Source organism: Chrysoperla carnea, chromosome 1 (assembly GCF_905475395.1).
Source record: "Chrysoperla carnea chromosome 1, inChrCarn1.1, whole genome shotgun sequence".
Classification (NCBI taxonomy): domain Eukaryota; kingdom Metazoa; phylum Arthropoda; class Insecta; order Neuroptera; family Chrysopidae; genus Chrysoperla; species Chrysoperla carnea.
Window position 1 is genome coordinate 22,326,274 of NC_058337.1, and position 22,044 is coordinate 22,348,317.

The window sequence follows — 22,044 nt, forward strand, 5'->3', positions numbered from 1 at the left end:
TCATATACATTAAATTTGTGAGATAACTAATCTGAATCATTGAATGAGGTAAAAAAAAAATTATAAGATAATTCTAGAAATGGAAATGACATGGTACTGACATTTGGGTGATATATTATAAGTTTTCTCTACATAGCAAGCAAGTTATATTACACATAAAAAGTGATGAAATATGTTCGTGAATAACTAATTTACACAAAAATATCATTAATAGAAAAAACAATTCAGGACACAAAAAATCACAGTTAGAATGGAATGGAATCACTCTTTTTCTTAAATATAAAATAACATTAATATTTCTCGCAATAGTGAAAATAACCCCAAAGTTTATAGGAGACATAAAAAATAACCCGATGGTCCGTAAATTACACGACATTGTATATGAATCACTTTATTTTTCGAGACAAGGAAGTTCAAGCTCCCTGTAAAGGCAAAGCCCGAACAAAAAAATAAGAATGACGGAATGGACTGTTATTAATAAAATTGTGTACTCACGTGTTTTTGATTGCTAAATAATTTAGTCCGATGAGGTTTGGTTGGTTGAAAAAGGGGAATTTTAGGAACAATCAAACCTCCATGCTTCATGAAAAGTTATACACGGCATCACGTTGATAACTTCCACCAAACAAAAACCATGAACTTCAACATTGCCAAAATGATCCAAAAAACACACAATATATTTAGATTTGTACACTTACTAGTAATTTAATTTTGACTTTAATATCAGAAAAAACACACCGGCTTGCACGTGGAATCACTCGATAGAATTACAAAAAAACCCTTAAATTTAAACACATGAAAATTATGCAAATAGTAAAAATACGAAGTATGTTTGAAAAACACTCTTGATTAATTTGAAATAGTATTGCAGAGACTATGATTGTCCAACGAAAAGAAAGATTCAATTCGATTTAAAACTTTGAAATAATACTTTGAAATTAAACTTTAGAAATGGCGTCGAGACCATGTGTCTCAAGCCCGAGCATAAACAGAACAGTAATGAATGATTGATGAGCTAGTAGCACGTATTTTTACAGATGATTGAATTATAGTGCTACCAACTATCAATCATTTAATTGTCAAAGACAGAACTTTAGGCAGCGTTCAACAGGTTCATGGTTGAACGGTCTAAACCTCCCTTAAAAATTTCAAGATTAAGGATTTGAAAATAGTTTCATGGTTTTAAATGAATTATTTAAGAAAATAAAAATTACAGTAATTTGCTTTAATTACAAAATTTCTAGCTCCTAAATAAAATAAAAAGATTAAATCGTAGAAATCTCGTATAAAATTTATTTTAAAAATTACGACTTTTTTATTACAATTAGTAAAAAACAATGAATCTCATAATCTAATTAGGTCATACTTATAAATATTTAATTCATAAATATTTTGTTTAATTAAAAAGAACTGTACTTGTGTTATAATACTATACACACTACTATATTAATTGAGTCTCTCTCTAATACTCAACTTAAAACTATACTACTAATTACATTTAGTAAATTGTATTAAAAACTTCATCTTATATTTAAACATCATCCAAATAACTTTTATGATGTACACTTTAAATTAGAAAAAATTGCTACAAATAATTAAAACACCAGTGAATAATTATAACAGTAATGAAAAAGGATGGCTAATTTTAGCATTTTTATTATTTATTATGCACTAAAAAGGATTTTTTGAAATGTGTCAATCGAGTCTAAAAATAAAGATACTTAAACAGTCTTTTCAAAAATAATCAATTAAGGTTTTCACCCGACTATTAAGGGATTTATGATTGTTTATAAATTTTTTTATTACCTCGTGATAATGTCGACATTAAAGGAATCGTGACTCTCGTCTTAAGAACCAAAGTATCCTTGGACACATTTTTGAAAAAACAAAACAAACTGGTGGATTTCTGGTTCAAAGTAGTAATATATTAATAAACAAAATTATCCAATGATATCAAGTAGAATCAAATTAACCAAACCTATCGAAAAGTATCAAAATTTTACTTATCGGCTCAAATCTTTGTGAAAGTTTTTGAAAATAGCTAAAATCAGTTCCAAATGTCCAAAATCTGTATAAAAAACATTAAACTTTTTATCGTTAATTTTGGATAGAAAAAAAAAAACAAATAAAGACTAACCTCGACATTTAGAAACATGAGGACGATATAAGTAGCAAAATTAGTTTGGATTTTTGTGTTTCAGATATACTTGAAACTTTGTGAGTGGCGTTTTTTTTTGGCGAGTCTACCAAACTTCTCTCAACTACTTTTTTCGAAAGTGCTGCGATTTCAAATGAAAATGTTAACGGCATATTTAAGTTATCGGTCTGGACAGTCAGCAAAAGTGAACCATGTATGTATTCAAAAACAAAAATATTTATGCATAATTATTAAAGTTTTCAAGTAGTCATAGTGTCCAACAAATTCCCTGCTGCGTTTTGTTAGACCGATAGCTTAAATATGATGTAAACATGCTTATTTGAAAATGCAGCACTTTCGAAAAGAGTAGTAGAAAGAAGTTTGGTGGACTCGCCAAAAGGAATCCACTCACAATGTTTCAAGTATGTATTAATAACACTGGTCTGCAAAAAAATTTTTATGTCAGATGTATGAGATATTTTTACTAAATTATATGTTTTAGAAGGCGCTGATTTCAGAAGTGATGGCCATTTTTTTCTATCACGTAAGGTTTTTTTGCAAATTCAAACAAAAAAAAAATTGGTAAAAGCACTCGTTTATTAAAAAGTATACAGTAGCCTGCAAGCATAGTGACATCCCAGTCTTCCTTGGTACCGTCTCTCGATATCGCGACCATCCTAGTGAAACCGCTCCCACTGTTCTTCGCTGTAAGCTCCCAGGTTTTCAGGAAAATATTCTTTGTGGGAGTGTAAAAAATGGACCTTCAGGCTTATCTTGTTGCCTTGAGGTTCGTATGCTGCTAGTTGAACAATGGTTTTGTAGTCAGGATCCTTAGTATTTCCCAAAAACTTTCGCACTACATCCTTGAACGATACCCAAGCTTCTTTTTTCTTCTCAATCATACTTTCCACAAAGAGAGTGTCAGTTAAAAGTCTTCTTATGTCGGGGGCCAGTGAAAACTCCCTCTTTCAACTTTGCTCCTGACAGCTTTGGGAATTTTGTACATAGATATTTAAAACCATCCTTTTGCAGTGATTTTAATAATTGATTCATCAACCCCAATTTGATATGGAGAGGTGGCAACAAAACTTTTTCAGGCGGCACCAAAGTAGTATTGATAACATTTTTCTCCCCAGGTTTTAAAGTTTCCCGGAGTGGCCAATCACTTTAAGTCCAGTGCTGTTTTCTGGCTCTACTATCCCATAAGCATAAGTAGCATGGGTATTTAGTATAGCCTGCCTGCTGACCCAAAAGCATCGTGAGTATATTGAAGTCCTCACAAACCATTCATTGATGGTCTTGATATTTGATTCTTTCCAGGTTAATGGTCAAATTGTTATAGTTAGTTTTCTTCCATATGCACAGAATAATCCATTGGAAGCGAAGCTAATTTATTTTTATTGTGCAATAATACTACTTTAAGACTAGTTTTATATAATATTACTATAAAATACTATATAATACTACTTTAAGACTAGTTTATGTTGTGACTAATATCTATGAAAACCTATGTGATCGAATGTTTTGAATAGTTTTGCTGTTTTTGAGAGGTCAAAATCTATAAGAAAATTTAAAAAATCCTATGCAGTTTTTTAGTCGCTGACCTGTGTAATTAAACAAAACATTCTTTCTTTCTGTTCAACGGCTTTATTATTTTCAAAATCAAATTTTTAGATATAGATAACAACCAGATATAGCAATTCATATTCATTTTTAATCATTTGGGTTTTCGCCATTTTAGTATGGCAGGATTTGTTTCAGGGCAGTTTTTCTATCACTCATGAAATTCTGATCTTATATAGAAAAATTCCGAGCAAGTGTCTGGCATGAAACTAGTATCTATGATTGCGTTTGAGGATTTATCGTCCGCCTAAACCGTTTCATTCAGACTTGTATTAAATGAGTAAACGTTGAAAAACCTTATCTGCAGACTACAATAAGCTTTCAGGTAAAACTTTCGGTATTAACATTTATGCAATAATCCGTCACGGTTTCTAAGCTTAAGAAAAAAGACCTAAAAATGATGCCAAACTGTTGAATGGCGATGTTCCTTTCTTGTGAATGTAAAAAATACGCTGCTCACTAAATATTTCGTATAAACACAACTTTTTTAAATATAAGTGTACACTATCACTAATGAGGCGATAGTAATTTACATAAAATAATCAACATTATATTTAAACATATATAAATGGACTTTTGATATTCTAGTTATATGTTGAATGATACTTCAAGTACACAATATTAAATATCTATTAAGTTAGCAAAAACAAGCTAATGAGAGAGATCTAGTTACCAGACATATTAGCAGTTATAAAAAATTAAATTTGTAGTTTTTCAAAAGTGTAATCGAAACATTCGCTTCTTTGCAAAATATTTAGAAAAATAAATTTAATTTTCAAGCTTTTGAATATTCAATTTTTTATTTTTGCCACAATTTCTTAGATAAATTTTTGTATTATATAAATATGTATTTCGACTACCAAGTATTTATATTCAGTATAGTAACGAGTAACATACGCTTTTTGTAAGAGTAATCACGATTTTATAACATAGCATCTCCGATAATACTTTTAAATATAAAAAAAAAACAGATCAAATACCATCAAAATTGTTGTATAGAAAATTAAATTTGAGAGGGTTAATAGTTTATATTAGACCTTCAACTTAAAATTTCGATGTTATATATATATAATTGTGTACTCATTTATTTTATCGATATTCTGGTGTTAGAGATTTGGGTAAATTGCCCTGAAAGAACGGTTTATTTGACATCAATAACTGTTTTAGATTGGTTGACTATGCCGTATATAAAAATCGTTTTGGAAGCTGAAAGTCTTATTTTTTCTGACAGACCAATATTTTTTATTTTATTTTAACGTTTCGCTCTATTGTTATATAATGAAATAACATTTCACTTACTTTTAATGATTCTGAGGTACAAATTACTCAAAAATGCTTGAAATTGAATTGTTTGTATTTTAGTAAGAAAATAAGAATTAAATATGAAATTTCCTTAAAACACAGTTGGTATCAGAGTGCCCAGAGACCAGTTTCTTTGAGACCAACTCATTGTATTAAAGGTTTTCTAATGGATCCTTAAGATATTTCCAAGAAAAAAATTTCCATTCCAAAAAGTATATTGTACTAAGAATTTAGTAACCAGAGTTTCTTGTCACTTTGCCACAAGCGATTTAGAATGTGAAGTGTTTTGCTAGCTTAAGACAAAAAAAAGGGGGAGATAATAAATATTGGTATTTATTATCAAACAGTTTACATCTCCATCAAGTTGATGTTTTAAGATGGCTTAATTTTGAATATTTCTTTTCTTTTTCTCATTAACTATAAATAAAGTATGTCTGGAAAATCCGAAAAAGCTTCCAAAATTGCTGATTTTAAAATCAATTAAGGAAAATTTGTTCTTTAAATCGTTGTTAACAGAGTGTTAGATATTATTCTAATAATAAAAAAATAAAAATAAAAAACTGCAAATCGTTTAAGTATGGCTGAAATTTTTATGACATTTATAGGTATACTAGCTGCGAACTACCCGCTTCGCTGGGCAACTTCAATTTCAAGTAGACAGATTATTTCGTTTTATCCTTCGCTTCATATGCCGTCACTTACCTTTCTTTTGTTCAAACTTTCATTTAACCTCTAAAATTATTTCTCTACTATATTGTGCATGTATTATACCTTCTTTTTGAATCACTTTATTTATTAGAAAAAATCTCCTCAAAATCCGTTTCATAGTTTTAAAGATCTAAACATATATAGGGATAGAGGGACAGACAGCGGGAAGCAACTTTGTTTTATACTATGTATTGATAATGCGATTTTACAAACACCATACAGAAATTAATAACTTTCATAATTTTTTATGCCACACAGAAATTAAATGGTTATCGTGAAACTAGAGTTAATAAACGCAATCACTCCTAAGTGTGAAGCGTACTTCATCCGCACTTAAGTTAAATAACGGAATAAATATATGAACTTCAGTCGCCTTAAGATAAACTCTGGAAAATATTGGTACTTCTTGTATCGTATGTATAGAATCCTATTATAATATTCCTCTTTACCATCTTGATAGACCTCCGTTTATATTCAACTATCCCTGAAAATGAACTGATTCACTCATTGACTGCCTGACTGACTCATTTATATTTGTTGTTAAGTGCAGATATCAAAATTAAATTGAAAATACACAAAACTACTCCATAGATATGGATATAGAATGATAGTTCTCGAATCCATATATATAAAACAATAATAATATGCTGAGTTGAATCAGTATAAAATCTATTTGTTTATATGCAAACTCATTTAAATATTAAACCCTATTTTTAGTATCATTATCATTATTACTGGTTTTGTTCTGCAAATTGTTTATATGGAGGTTAGTTATAATACTACTTTTATGTGATAATTTTTAGAACCTCTAGTATACAGGTTGATTTTTTAAAAAGTTGTCTCCCTTATATTTCAATAAAAAATTGGAAATGCAAAGTGCAGCATTTAGTTTGTTGGACCTTGCGCCGTCGTCAATCATTAGCTTATTTAATTGTTTTTTGGAACTACAAATTTTATAGTAAATTCTTGTTCTTTCCGCTAAAAAACAATTTTTGTTAAAAATTTTTTTCCTAAAACTCAATTTTTGGCACTTGATTTTACGACCTTTAATGCTTAAAGCCCTAAAAATAGTACCCATAAGTAAAACTTACAAATTGGTTCAAGAATTGTTATTGTAAGAATTAATAGTTAAAACTTTTCTGTAAATACTTGAAATCAGATGCAAAGTGACTCTAAAGAAGTATCATTAAAGAAAAATTGACCCACACAAAATTGAAGTTTGATCATAAAGAGATTCTCGCACAAGAAAATTGAATTACTATTTCTTCTTCCCCCTCGAAAATGAACCGAAACGTGTTTCCGTAGCTATTTATTTTCCCCTCTTGTTTGTGAAATATGAGGGTGGAATCTTTATTACCCTGCATTATTATGATTTGAAAATTTGTTGAAATCTTCAGAAATCAAACCATGAATTATAAATTTTAAACCACTTTCTTTTTTTTTTGCAAAAATGTAAGATACTTCTTGAAGAAGGATACTTCTTGAAGAAGGATACTTCTTCAAGATTTTGTATTGAAACATGTCATGAAAATAATACAACATTTAAAAAAAATTGAGTTTACAGGTTCGTAAAAGTTCCGCTCGTCAGAATAAGTTGCATTGTATTGAGTAGATCAGATCTTTTCTTTTTATTTTATGATTTCATGGGCGTAAATGGTATGTCACATAATGTCGTGAATTCAGATTCAACTTTTTCGTTGTATGATTCATTAGTTGAAAGCTACAAGTTTCGCTTCAAAACTTTATCTGATGAGCTAATGAGAAACATCGGTTAAAACTGAACTAAGACGTCTTCAAAACGTTTCTTAGTTTTTAAGGAAAGTTCAAGATATCGTCAACAATCGTATTCAGACTACAAGCGCTACTGAAACTTTATTATAACAAAAAATGGTGTGAAAGAAATTTTTTCAGTGATTTTGAGCTTAAATTAGAAACACTTTTTGCACTAAGAATTTTCTTAAAAAACAATAGTTATCACATCAGACATCAATGAAAATATCTGATATTTTTTGCTCAGATCACAAAAATATGAATTAAATAAATTTTTGTTTTCATTTAAAATTTATCTTTTTTCGTCTATAAAGTACGAATTATCAACAAAAATATGGGAATCCATTTGAAAAAATGAAGTTTATCACCAACTAAGCTAGATCCCATTAAACTAAAAGTACACTTGCATTTGATCAAGACTGAAATGATCAAACTTTTGTTTGAAACGATTTTTTGTATTAATATATTTTGTAATTTTTTTTGTAAATAACAAGTTAAAAAACATCCGGTATACATTGTGTAAAAACTCAAATTAAATGAACATTATTTACTTTCAATGTTTTAAGAAATAGTTATTTACGTCTTTTTGACTGTTTAAACGATACCAAATGAATAAGTTTATTTGCGCTCCCACCATTTCTATTAAAGCTCAGGACGAACTTTTGCTAACAGGCTTTAAGTATAAATGAAGCATATATTTTTCGCAAGCAACTTATTCGCAACAAGCCAAAAATTTTTGCGTAAGCGTTGTCCTTAGGTAGTTTTACACCACTGAGCAAAGGCGTTATTAAAAGAGAGCTTTCAGTTGACCAGCTTAAAATTTATGAACTTCTTAAAATATTTTTAAGTTATTAATTAATAATCTTTTCCAACCGCCTGCTAGTTACAGTTTGCAGTAGGTTAGTATTGAAAAGGTTAAGAGAAAAGTAGACAGATAAACAATGGTTTGGGAGGTCCGGGTGCGAGTACAAACATAAATAGTTTTTCAAAATAAGAAATATTTTTGCATGTTTTGGTCAGTTATAAGTAAAAAGTACTTTTGTGCAAATTGCAATATTCGATTTTTTTATTCACTAAGAAAAATGTGTTATTTTTTCAATCTCTCAAGGAATTCACTTAGCAAACGCATCTCCTGCGCTACGAGTTTTTTGAAAATGAAAAAGTAACAACAAGTTATATCAACTAGTTTGTCTTTATTGGTTCATACTTCAATGCTTTTGGATTTTCAGAGCTTGCGTGCACTTACATTTAATTGTTCATTAACTATGAAATGTTTTAAGCATACTAGCTGGCAAAGTTTTCGATCAAAGAAATGTAAAAATATTTTTATTTGTCTGATCATTGTTTGGCAAAATAAGTGCATTAAAAGGCGGACATGTGAGTACTATCGAGAGCTTAGGTATAAAAGAGAAGGTGTGAACAAATAATTTGAAATTTGCGAGTATATTGTTTTTAACCCATCCAACCGTTTATGTAAATTCTGAAAATAATTACATTGGCCAAACATACCACGCACTTTACCTATCTTATTTTTAAACAATATAAATAAACAAAAAAATAAATAATAAATTTGAATCACAAAGCAAAAAAGTCAAATTGAAGCGAATGGCTTGCTTGAATAACCATTTAGAGCATATTAACAAACACAAAAAGATGTAAAATATTAATAACTCACACACAATAAAAGATTTTTCACATTCAAACAACAACAACAAAAAAAACAATAGAGATATTTATTATATTTATATTTAAATTAGTTCTAGAATAATCAACATCCTACATTTTAATTTTATACACTTTTTATTTTTATATATTTTTTTTTTACATTTCATTTCAAAATATAATTAAACAAAGAGTTTTTTCTCATATAATAATTTAAATTTAACTGTTTCAGACATACGGACATAATATTAAGTTTTAGATTATTATACGTACAACGGTTGTTGGAGTAGGTTGTAGGATGTATAAAACCGTCTCTGGTAGCATAATCAAGGAAGTATTGGCGAATGTCTTTAGCTTTAAAATTCCAACTAGAACACTTATAAGGATATGGATGGGAAAATGGCAACATATTAGTTAGATGCTAGGTCGAAGAGTAAGAAAGGCTAGTGTTGGTAACATAAAAATATATTAGGGCTTGTAGGTACCCTACAATATGGATATCGTAATTCATTTGTTGCAAATTGTTATTATGATTTTTTACGGCGAATTGTTATTTTGTCAGGAATTATTATTATGGTTTCATGGAGCAATAGTCGTGATCATCTGGTAAAAGCTTACAAGATATATGAAATACTTAACAATTTAAGTTAACTAATTAAGTTAAAATAGTTAACAAATCAGCTTCGCTGGGCAAGTATAATTTTAAGTAAAAAAGACTATTGCGTTATAAAATTTCACTTCATTAGTCATCATTTATCCCCATTAATTTCGTTGGCTTTTTTTTTTAGATGCGGATTTCTAATTTCTTTGGTAAAAAGATGCAGGCCCTGTTAGCTGATATTGTAGGTCTCTATATGTGTATCCAATGTACACATATTATTGTTTCCAAAAACTTGAAACCGCTTTTTCACCACCTTAAGAGTTAAAATTTTCAAAAATCCTTCCTTAGGGCAACTATAGAGCCAAAAAAACACACATGCAAAATGAATTTTGGCTGTACCTTGATATGTCAGTCAGTCAGTTGTTCTTTTAAATAGTAACGAGCTGGACATGCAGATAGATATTGTATATAATCAACTGGAGTGGTTGATTTTCGTTTTTTCATTAGTAATGTGTTTTCTTCAGAAATCTGTTAAAAGAATTCAAGTTTTTATCTTCAATGGTTTGCCCTCGACTTTTTCTGCCGATTCGAACTTTATATATACAACTTTTTCTACAACGATAAAAATTTTGTGATAAAATACAGTTTCAGAATTTCGATTTATAAAGAATTATTGTAGAAGTATAATTAGAATTAGCTTTTGTAAATATTATAAACCACATGAAGTTAAATAGTCTATATTTGTCTATAAAATTATTAACATAGATTTTCCATAAACAAAATTTCATTTCCTATTTAACCACTAAGGTGATGAATTTCCAAAAATCCCTTCCTAGTGCCCACTTTCGTCATTTAAGCAAAATGTGTACAAAATTTCCTCCTCCTAGACTGAGTTTTTTCAGCTGTGCTTTCATCGATCATGCAGTCAGTCAGTTTCTTCTTTTATATATATACTAGCTGGGAACTACCCGCTTTGCTTGGCAACATCCCCACTTGCACCCCTCCCTCCACATTTCCTTGCTTTGGATAACAGTTTTGTAATGTACACGTAATGCTCTTTTATTTGATACCCCACTTACATAGGTATATTTGTAAATATTCGATATTTCCTTCCCACTTTCTCGCTACACCTTTCTACCCTCCGAAGGTTAAAAAAATTTCTAAATGTAATTTAAAACATTCTGACCAAGTTTTGAACTATTAAAAGCCATAATTGTAAAATATGAATTTTTTATTCATGAACACCCCCGCAACCCCCCTTGTGGGTGGAATTTCGTAAAATCCGTTCTTAGCTGACCTCTACTTGGCAAAAGGAATATTCCTGCCAAATTTCAAGTCTCTAGGTCTTATAGTTCCAGAGATACCGTGATGAGTGACTATCTATATCTATAGAAAGTCTCCTATATATTTATAGAATATATAGATAAGTTTTATATCCATATTTTTTAAGATCATAACATTCAAGTAGCTATTTACAACTGGTACTCTGAACTCTTAGCGAGTAAAACAACCCTAACAGTTAAATTCCTGAGGAATTTGTCTGCTTCAAAACTATGTAATCCTGAATCGATTGCATTCGTTCACACCGCTATTTAATAAGAATTACTGAAGTCTTTTATATCTTTGAGGTTAGATAGACCAATCTTAAGAATTTTATCTTCATTTGACTATTCTTACATAGTAAAAAGTCATCACTTTCGGTCAATACACACCCCAAAATATTGATAATCAAAATTATAAAATTATCAATTCAACAATTTTCTTAAAACTAAAGAGCGCAGTCTCTAGCTCTGATCTATTTGTATAGAAACCCTGAAAATCTTTGCCTCAACCAAGTTCCCATTGCATGTGAGCCTGGAAGATTTTCTTACTAAACATTTTTTGTCAGAGTTGGGAAGGGGTGAAACTTAATTCTTCAGTTCAGGGTGTAATTAGATTTGGCCTGACTACTACTCGTTTCTCTCTTAAAAAGATAAATTTGTAATACGTGCGAAATTGTATCGTATGCGATTCGTAAATTAAAATGGAAATTTCGGCTCGATATTTTGATTTTTGTGACTTATACGCCAATGTGATGTATACTAGATTCAAATATAGTCTCTTTTCAGTCCGTGTTTGTTCGTATATCAGTTTGAAGGTATTCCCATATATTATAACCTTAAAATTTATAACACAAATTTCAAATGCATAAAAGATAATACTCTGTAATTGTAGGTAACATAATAGTCAAGCAGTTATTATAGCTGTTATGTTGTAATGTAGGTAAATTAGATTGCTTCGAGCTAGTAATGAATTTATATAGCACAATGAACAGTTTATGGCTCCAAGAGATTTTTCAACGTTTTTTGTTTTGGTAAGCAAAAAATACACACAGAGAAATTTTAATGCTCACTTCTATGGGATTTATGTGAGATTTTGGTATAGTTGAAATATTGTTTTTATATTCGTATAACGTTTGTAAAGCAAGTGAAGTAAACTACAATTCAGAAAGAACAGTAAATCTTGAAAAAAAGAAATGGAAAGGTAATTTTAAGTAGTATTATTTACAATAGAAATCTGCTAAAATTTCTTGCATATATCTTCTTTTATTGTCCTTAACTTAAATCTAATTTCATTTGGCAATGGTGAAAATATCTCAACTAAGCAATTTAATTCAGAATTGTGGAGAGCAAGCCATGGTTTGAATGGTAAATTGGATCAAAACATTACTGAAACTCATTTTGCTTAGAATATAGTTTCTGTATCATTGTGCTGCACTAACTTGACCAGGCAAGTTTGTTGGAAGCATTTTTTCAACATGATCGACCTAATCGTAGCTCTTAGTGTGGCTGAATTTCTTCCTTAACCGAAATATTGAGGAGTATCAGAAATACAGATTTTCATTTTATAAACATCTTAATATTTAACTTCGTAATACCGTAATGGAGCAAGTGAACCAATATGTATACCTTGGAGCTCTTGTAGTTGAAGACGGCAGATGTGTACATGAGATCAAGAGGCGTGTGGCTCCCGGAAAAATGGCTTTCAATAAATTCAGTTTGCTACTGATAAATAAAAATATTTCAAAAATGTATTGTATACATGCGAATCGTGGACTGTGACCAAAAGAAGAAAAAAACTCCTGGAAACAGTGGAGATGTGGTTTTATCGATGAAGTGAGCGTATCTAGTGGACCAAACACATTTCTAATGACAGAATTCTAAAACTGTTTGGTATTAATCGTGAATTAGTAGGAGCTTTAATACAAGGCAACTTAATTATAGAATAAAATTTACTAACTGGAAAAATTGCAGGATCAAAAACAAGAGGAAGAACTCGAAGTTCATTAATAAGTACCTAAATTCGTAATAACATGAGAAGGGTAAACTTTTCCCGTATTTCTGATGATCGTTATCAATGGAACGATGTGATTACCAAAGTTTGCACGTAGCAAACATGGTACTCGTTATTATTATTATTATTAATGTTTAACTACAAAACTCTGTTAGAATTTCAACATTTCAATACAGCAGAGAGGGATCAAATGCTGATTCAAAACTTCTACGTATTATAAAGTAAATCTCAACAGATACAAGCCAAGCTTAAAGCTTCTGGTGAAACCATCCGTCTGCTAAACGACTAGATTCCAAACGCGGTTAGTTTCAATCAAAAATATAAGCAAAGAAAATATAAATTAAAGACTTAGCACCTACGTATATGTACGTACACATAGGGTATAAAAATAAAGAATTTTTTTATACATATTTTGAACATTTAGCAATAATTTTCCCAACATAATCCTCCCTTCAATTTCAACACCAGATACAGTTCTTCTTTACTTCTTTTGTTGTAATGTAATAATTTTATAGTTAAGAAAGGTAAAGTATAAAAAAAAAATGTGTATATAAAATATATGGGAGAGCTATGTATAGGGTCTTCCGATAAGAGTTATACTTTTTAGAATTTGAATTATAAAAACCTTTCAACAAACTATTAAAGATTCGTAGCGAACAAACTATCGTTCAGATATTCATCACAGATTTTTTGCAGACCGGAATTAAAATATCGCAGTTTTTCAATTACAACAATTTTTTGACTTCCATTATAAATTGAACGTGGATTTTGAGTCTTCCATTGAAAAGTAAATATTTATAAATTCGAAGAAAACAGCTCAGTTGGTTGAATTTTTTCATTTCAGAAATAACAAATGAAAATTCGAATGAATTCCTGTTGAAGGAGTCATGACATTTGCAGTTCTTATGCTACAATTTTGGGACAACATACTTTTCGACAGAATTTAACGAATTTTCCTTTTCAAACTAATAAGAATTTGGTTTACTTTAAATCCCAAAGTTTCAGAAACTTTGACCTTTGAAAACACGAAATAATTAATGTCTAAGTTCCCAATTTTGACTATTTACGTCAAAATTAATATCTTAAAAACAAAACGACGTGGTATGGCCATTTTAACGGAGTGGTAACGGCGTGGCTATTTTTTATTTTTTTAGGACAGTGAGTTTAACATGCTTAGACGCACGAATTGAGAACTTTGCAGCTTGCTATCTCGCGATCTAAACGACCGAAAATTCTACAACTTCAGGACCTCACAGCTAACATTATTCTTAGTCTGCAAAAATAGTCCAAATCTGCCAATAAGCAATTTCATGCTGGTAATACCTTAAGTTTCGAAATCTAGCGAGTGGTTTTTTATGGGAATTTTTAAATTTTTTATGTGAAAAGTTTTGAGGAGCAATAAAAATATGATCTTAGTATTGTAAGAAGTAAATATTTTCTTAGTCCAATAAAATTCTAAACAGTTAAATACTTATTTTGTTGACTTAAGTATTAATATCGCCAAAAAATATTTACTTGTTGTACGAACATCTACAGCCAAGTCAACGCGTTTACATCAATCCATTTACTTTTTTAACTGTGCTTGTCATTCTTATTGAAAGACCCCTTATTTTTTCACTAACATCCAGCTACTACTACAGCAGAACAAAATAGCAAGTAAGAAGAAAAAAAAACGAAGAAATATTATTTTATGAGTACTATACATATACCTACCTACTGTAGAAGTACTGTATTGTACACTGCTGAGTTGAATGAATAAATAAATGAATGAACAGAACGAATGAATGCCCTTTTTTATCATTTTATCATGATAATTTTATTTTATACACATATACACTTTAAATACACGATTGTAGAAATGATAGTATAGTATGTATGCTATCTACCTATAAACTTGGTGGATACAAGGAGATATTGTTCTTGTGGGTAAACAAGTAAAAATATTAGAGGCAAATAGTACCCTAAGAAGATTGTGGAAATCAACAAACGTACGTGTATCGAAAATAAAGTCCCAGATAAGAAGGGGAAAACAATATAGCTTCATCTTCAACAACATTTTCAAAAAAAGAATGAGAAAGTATATTAGTAATAGAAGAACAAGAAAGAATATATCCCGGTGCCTCTGTAATTCCGAAATGTTGACGTGTAGATCAACTCGGAGGTTTCAGACATTCCCATTAGCCACATAAGCGAAAGAGCTGTTTGCAATGGTAAAATCTTTGCAATCACTAGAGACAGTCATATAAGATGTAGTTTCATAAAATACCAGGTTGGTATTTCTAAACGGATCTGTAAACAGAAATGAGGGATAGCTGAAATGATAATTTTTGCAGGGATTCTAATAATAAAATGAGAAATTTTTGAAAATTAAAATTTAATAATCTATCTCTTCTCTTTAGTTATTAAAAACAATTTTCACTACAAAAAAAATTAAAAACTTTAGTGTTCTAAAAAAAAACAAATAAAAAAAAAACAAATGTTAATTGATGAAATACCATGTACAGACAGTGTTGATTACGGAATCGTTTATTTTTCACGTCATGTAAGTAAAGAAAAATAGCCAGCCATACATTCATGTCACACACACACATGACAGATATTCCCATATAATACATACTAAACAATATTTGAACCTAATTTTTTTTATTGGTTTATATGCCATTTTCCTCAGAGTTTTCATTCTCAAAATAGGAGTGAACTTTCGGAATTCGAAAATTGGTGCGAATATCTGTGCAAAATTCGAAAATTGAAGAATTTAAATTATTATAATAACTTTTTTTAGGGCATGGATATTTTTGGAGATATTTGCTATCAAAGTTTATCTGGGCCAAAAAGGTTCAAAATTTGGAAGATGACTGTATTAAGTTTGATGAATCAATATTGAAAAAAAAAACATTATATGCAAGGAGATTCTTAAAAGAGCTTCCGAATAGTGACCGGAACATAAATCTATTAATATTCAAGTCAGAACTAGTTTTCATTCAAGTTCATCATTTTATTATGTTACTTTTATTATAATAAAACTGTCAGTAATTCAGTATTATACAGTCAGTGCTCAAAGAAAAATATTCTCCGTGTATCTACCGCTGTTGTTCGAATTAAATTGTGTTACTGATGAGAAGACCTGCTACTTCTTCAAGAGAACATTTACATAAATAAAGTTATCTTTGTCGTTGGTAAGGATCGACTCTATTCAAGGAGCTTCTTACTCTTTAAGAATATATTTATGTGTAGTAAACTTCGAATAAAAGTTCATTGAAAATTCACTCGTAAATGTTAATAGATTCAGTTGAATCTTGAATCTAGTTGCGAGTCAGCTAAAAATCTTTTCTTATATGTTTTGAAAAAACAAAATTTTGGAACAAAAAGGGAAATTTCAGTCGATAAAATTATATGAAAGGAATATGCTCAAATAAAAGAATTTTGATTCTAAATGGAAAGTAATATTTATTTTATCCCGACTATACAATAGCGAGGGTTATTTTTCTGACCGATATTTTCCCGACCATACAATGGCGAGAGTTATGTGTTTGACCGATATGTATGTATGCTCATCTTTTCGCACCTAGCTTCTAAACTCCTTATTATAATATGACAAAAGAGATATCGTTAACAGCGTCAAGACCGTCCGTTGGTTATAGGCTATGTAGTGTGCTGGTATAGGCTGTTTAGTTGAATATGGAGCCCTCTAGAGGACATAAAGTTATATTAGAAAATAAACGTTGATTTAATCATAGCGTGTTTGGTATCAAGTTAAAGGGCGTAGTTAGCATTTTTCAAAAAAATATATATTATTATACTTAATAACAAAATTATAACCGCAAAATGTTTAAAATGCTTTTATTTTCTTCTGCTACCTTTAAGCCTCTAAACTACTTATTTTAAGTTGAAAAATGAGGTATCGTAAAAGCGACTTGATCGTCCGTTGGTTAAAGACTATGTGAAGTTACTTTAAATTGAAAATTCTGAAGGACATCAAATCACGAACTTAAAACAAATTATAATTTAACCATACCGTGTAAGGTATAAATGAAAGAGCGTAAGTACCACTTTGCGAATATATATTGATATACTTTATCACAAAACTATAACTTCAATATAGTCTACAAAAAATACAGTTGGAAAACTAAAACTCCAACTTCCTTACAAAACCTTCCTCTTAAAAGTATGAAAACTAGAAAAATTTTTCACTTGAACTTGTTATGATCAGCAAAATCGTCATTACAGTCGGGGGACCTCTTTTCCGTCCTGTGGAAAACTGTTTAATTTAAGAGATAACCAGACTGTAATGACAATTTTAAATTCTGAAAAGTTAAAGACTAAAAACCGAATCGATTTTTGGTATTTGATTGACTTTGTATGGCCCATGAATTGAATTTCGTTAATGCATAGAGCTTTTTTCGCCGACTTGACTGATCTATAAAGGCAAATCGGTTAATAGAGATGCTCACCATTTTTTGATGTAAAAATTCCTAGATTAATATAATATCAATGTGAATGACTGTTATAGTGACAATACATTAAAATTTTAGAGTTATAATAAACTAGTTTTACTGTATATATACTTAGCGAACGATGTTATGAGGATCTACAAAATGGTTGTATATGTATCGTTGAAGAATATTTATAAAATATGTACAATTATTTAAATATTTTATTGAAATAATTATTGTACTGTAAGAAATGAGTAGATACGGACAGACAGAAATGTATTATGCAAAAACACAGCCTTGGCTTTATTATAAGAAAATTATAGAAATCTTTTTATTATATCCTAGAGTATTTTATTAGGGTAAAATTGGTTATATTTAAATGAAACTCTTAGTTTAAAAAAACAGTTTTGAATTAAACGGGTGCATTTTTATTGCCTAGAATCTGATTATTCAGAAATCTAATAATATGAAAGGATTGATTATATAGCCAAATGGTCCAAATTCGCTTCCATGAATACCAAAAATAACAATACAATAAAAATGAAAGGAATCTAACAAAAATTCTCCGAGAAAAATGTACCGCGTGAGGATTTTCTGGTCATGATCATTCGGATAATTGAATTTATAATTTTATTATAGAACAAGTGTATTGAAACGATTATATGTAGGTACGTTTCGTCTTATGCCATTCCTGATTAGAAATTTTTGTGTACTCCCAATTGGGAACCATTAGGGTTGCTCAAATGGGTTCCATATGAGAATGCCACACATATACGTACTTGAGTCCCAATCGGGCAAATCAGTTCCCGATTGAGCGATTCCAATCAGCTCCTCACAAAAAATAAAATGAAATCATCTGAATTCATATTTCCCTATTCCTCTTACGTTGCACTTTTCAGTCTCATTTTCTGTTGATCCTTTTGATGTATAAATTATTGAATTAACTTGTCGTTGTGAATAGGATTGTGACGAGGTTGGAGCTGGGAGCCATTGGATTGCAGTGTTACCCGTTACACCACGGGTGCTTTTTAATATTAGTTATAATAAATAATAAAAATAATTTTATTATATTTGTATGACTACAAGTTTTTTTATTTGATCTCAAAATTTTTCGAACTTGCGTTCATTCTCAAAAGATTTAATCTACTTACAATATGACTACGGGTTTTAGAATGACCACTCTGTATTAGATTTACCTATGCACAGACTGCACCTGACAGAAGATGCTCCTTTTTACCTTAAAACTCGGTAAATATTTAGGAGATTATTTTTGCTTGTAAATATACGTCCCATATTTTCCCCTAAATCGCATAAAGTATATCAAATGGTAAAAAAGAAGGCATTTTTTCTACATTTTGTTTTGTTATTTTTTACATAATTAAAAGCCTGTAACATGGATTATTCTACCATATACTCTTTCCAGTAATAAAAATCTGTTTCAAATAAAAGTTTTATTTTTCGTAAAAGTGATAAAATTGCAAATTAATTCACCATAACTGAAATTTAAAGAAAAAATAATATTTTCGACAGTGCTTTAACGACATATAAGTACGAAAGAAGTGTACGAAATACATTCGAATCATGAAAGGATATTTATTTTTATTGTTTATTATGTTCGAACTTTTTAATAAATATTTGATTCGAATTTATGTCATATTCATTTTTTATCAAAACAAAATGATATCATACACAAGTTCACTGTCTAAATTTGGACTATGCGACATAAACCGTCACATTCATTAAATTTGTACTGGGTGAGGCCCAATAACCATAGGTTTTTGATTCGGAAAGAATAGTGCCATTCCAAAAAATAGTAGGACAATATCCTAATGTGGGGTTTTTTATACTTTCTTTTTTTCTTCCATACTTAATACATTATTTGGATCCATACTTAACAAAAATCGAATTGAAGAATTGTTTTCTATGCTAGATTTCTTTTTCAATTATCAAAACAGACTTATTGTAATGTGTGTGATATAAGTCTAAGCATCGCCTCGACTTTACATCGCACAACATCATAAATGTCTTTGTAAAATATGGATGTAGTTAATAAATAAATAAAGATTAACAAATAATGATGGGGGTGGCCTCTGTTATAGACGTATGTCAGAAAATTACCCATTATTATTATCAATATTATTATTATTATAAAGTACACAAAAACTATATGCATAGGTATAAAACATGTGTACACTTTTTTGCAACAAGTAAAATCTTTGTGTAAACTTTTTCTTTAAGAAGCTATATTAAGCTAAGCAAGAGTGTTATTCAGAAATATACACTTCCTAAATGCAGGGCTCGGTAAAAGTGGAATTGGTCGATCGGCTTAAAATATAATTTTCAAAATTTGTTTTCTTTTCTAATTTTGTTTTTCACAAAACGACTTTTTATTTATCTTTTGTTTTATCCTTTTACCAAAAAGTCTTCAAGGCTTGTGAGGCAGTTTGAAAACGTAAAATTGCGGAGTCACGTGGTATCTATCTAAAAAATGAGGTTTCTGAATACACATACTTCAAAAACGCAATCTACTCAGTTTCAAAGCTCATACTAAAAAAGTTCTTAGCAAAAAACAGAACCGACTCCAAAAGAATGCACAAATCATAATGACCAATTATGATCACAAGGACGTATTAAATTGAGATGACTACAATGAATCGATTTTATGCTAAGTGGTTATCGTCGACTTCAAAGTGTGATCGCTCACAAGAAAATTATTGATTGGAGTTGGTATTAAAAATTATTTTTTTAATTTTTTATCTATTATTTTGGAGTAGAGTCTCCTTTTTGCAAACAGTTTTTGTTTTGGACATTTCAGTGAGTTTCGGTCTACCTTCGTACGTGACAAAGTTATTTACATATATTAGTCCATATCTTTAAGACTACTGATTTAAAAGTAGTAGTTTAAAAGTAAAAGTTCGGTCCATAAGTAGAGGAGAACTCATTGATCATACGTATAAAAAAATACTTACAGTAAAACATAAAGCCTCCTCCATTTTGGAAATCAATTTAAAAGTGCATTTTATGTATGAAGTAGGTATGTATGAAGTGAAAAAGTACATTTTATGTTTTGAACTTCTGGCAATCATGATGCATGTTTAGGTTCAAGCAAATATTCTTCTCTCGGTATTAAAAGACATATTTGCTTACGCAAGAATAAAAATAATAATTTAGCCAAAAGGTTTATTTTTGTTGGTTGTTTCATTAAAATAATACTAGGGATAGATAATGGAATAAAATAATACAAAATACAAAAACATATTGTGGTATTAAAAATTCGTGTTATTGACAAATAATTTTTTTTTTGAAAACTCATCAAAATATTAACAAAAAGTATAAATTCAAATATCCCTAATTATAATTGAATGACGTTTTCATTTTTTTAAATACTGTTTTTCTACCTAATATCATATCAACATCGACAACCTTTATATTACCGTGACCTCATTTGTGTACCTATGAATGAATACATAGCGTTTCATAAAAAATGTATGATCTACTTTCGTTGAAGTTTGGGTTCCGCCTGTGAGCGGCCAGTCCTTCAACTCTTCGAAATTCAAAATTTTCGAGCCTTATTTGGAACATAAGCACGTCACTTCGTTGAATGTCTGGTATCAGAAAATTGAGGAACGACTGAAATGCGGTCTACTTCATGTTTAATAGTACAAATTTTTATCGCCAATTGGCGGGATTTATCTGATTTGAATTTGAATGGCCTTAAAATCGGTAAGTACAAGTATTGCCATCTGGTAGTCGAAATTGTGACGGATCTTCTTATGATTTTAATTTGTACGAATTATTATTGCCAGTTGGCGGGTTGCAACTCCAAGTTATAAATAAATATTTGAAAAAAAGAAAATATTCATAAATTTTATACAGGGGAAGGAGAATCAGAAACTTTTCGTATTCAAAGCTTAAAAAGGATAGTTACCTTTATATCAACTTAACTCGGTTTCCAAATTGTACGGTAGTAAAACTTTCAATTTTGTAACTTTCTTAAACTTTAATTTTAAGAATATTGTCTCGCTATGGGCGTAGTGTTAGAAAATTCTATTTTATTTTATACTTATTCAGAATATTATAATACAATTACTATAAAAATTTAAAGTCGATTGACAGTATCTAACTCGAAACGAATTTATGTAAAGTTTTTTTGACATTGAGATCATAGAAAAGGTGTGTTTTTAATAATTTTTTTAAATCTAGAAAAAACTAACTGAATATTGATGTAATTGTTCTGAGTTAAAAACAAAAACAAAACAAAAAAAAAAAAACAAAAAAAAAAAACAAAATGATTGACGATTGTTGAACAGGAACGACTATTGTTGAAGTAAAGGTAGTCGAAGAAATATATCTAGATATTTAATAAGAAAATATCTATGCATTGTACATTAGAGTTTAAAATATCACATTATTTGTCTGTTTATGTATACTAAGCATGTATATTATTACCGTGCATATCGTCCAAAACATTTTTA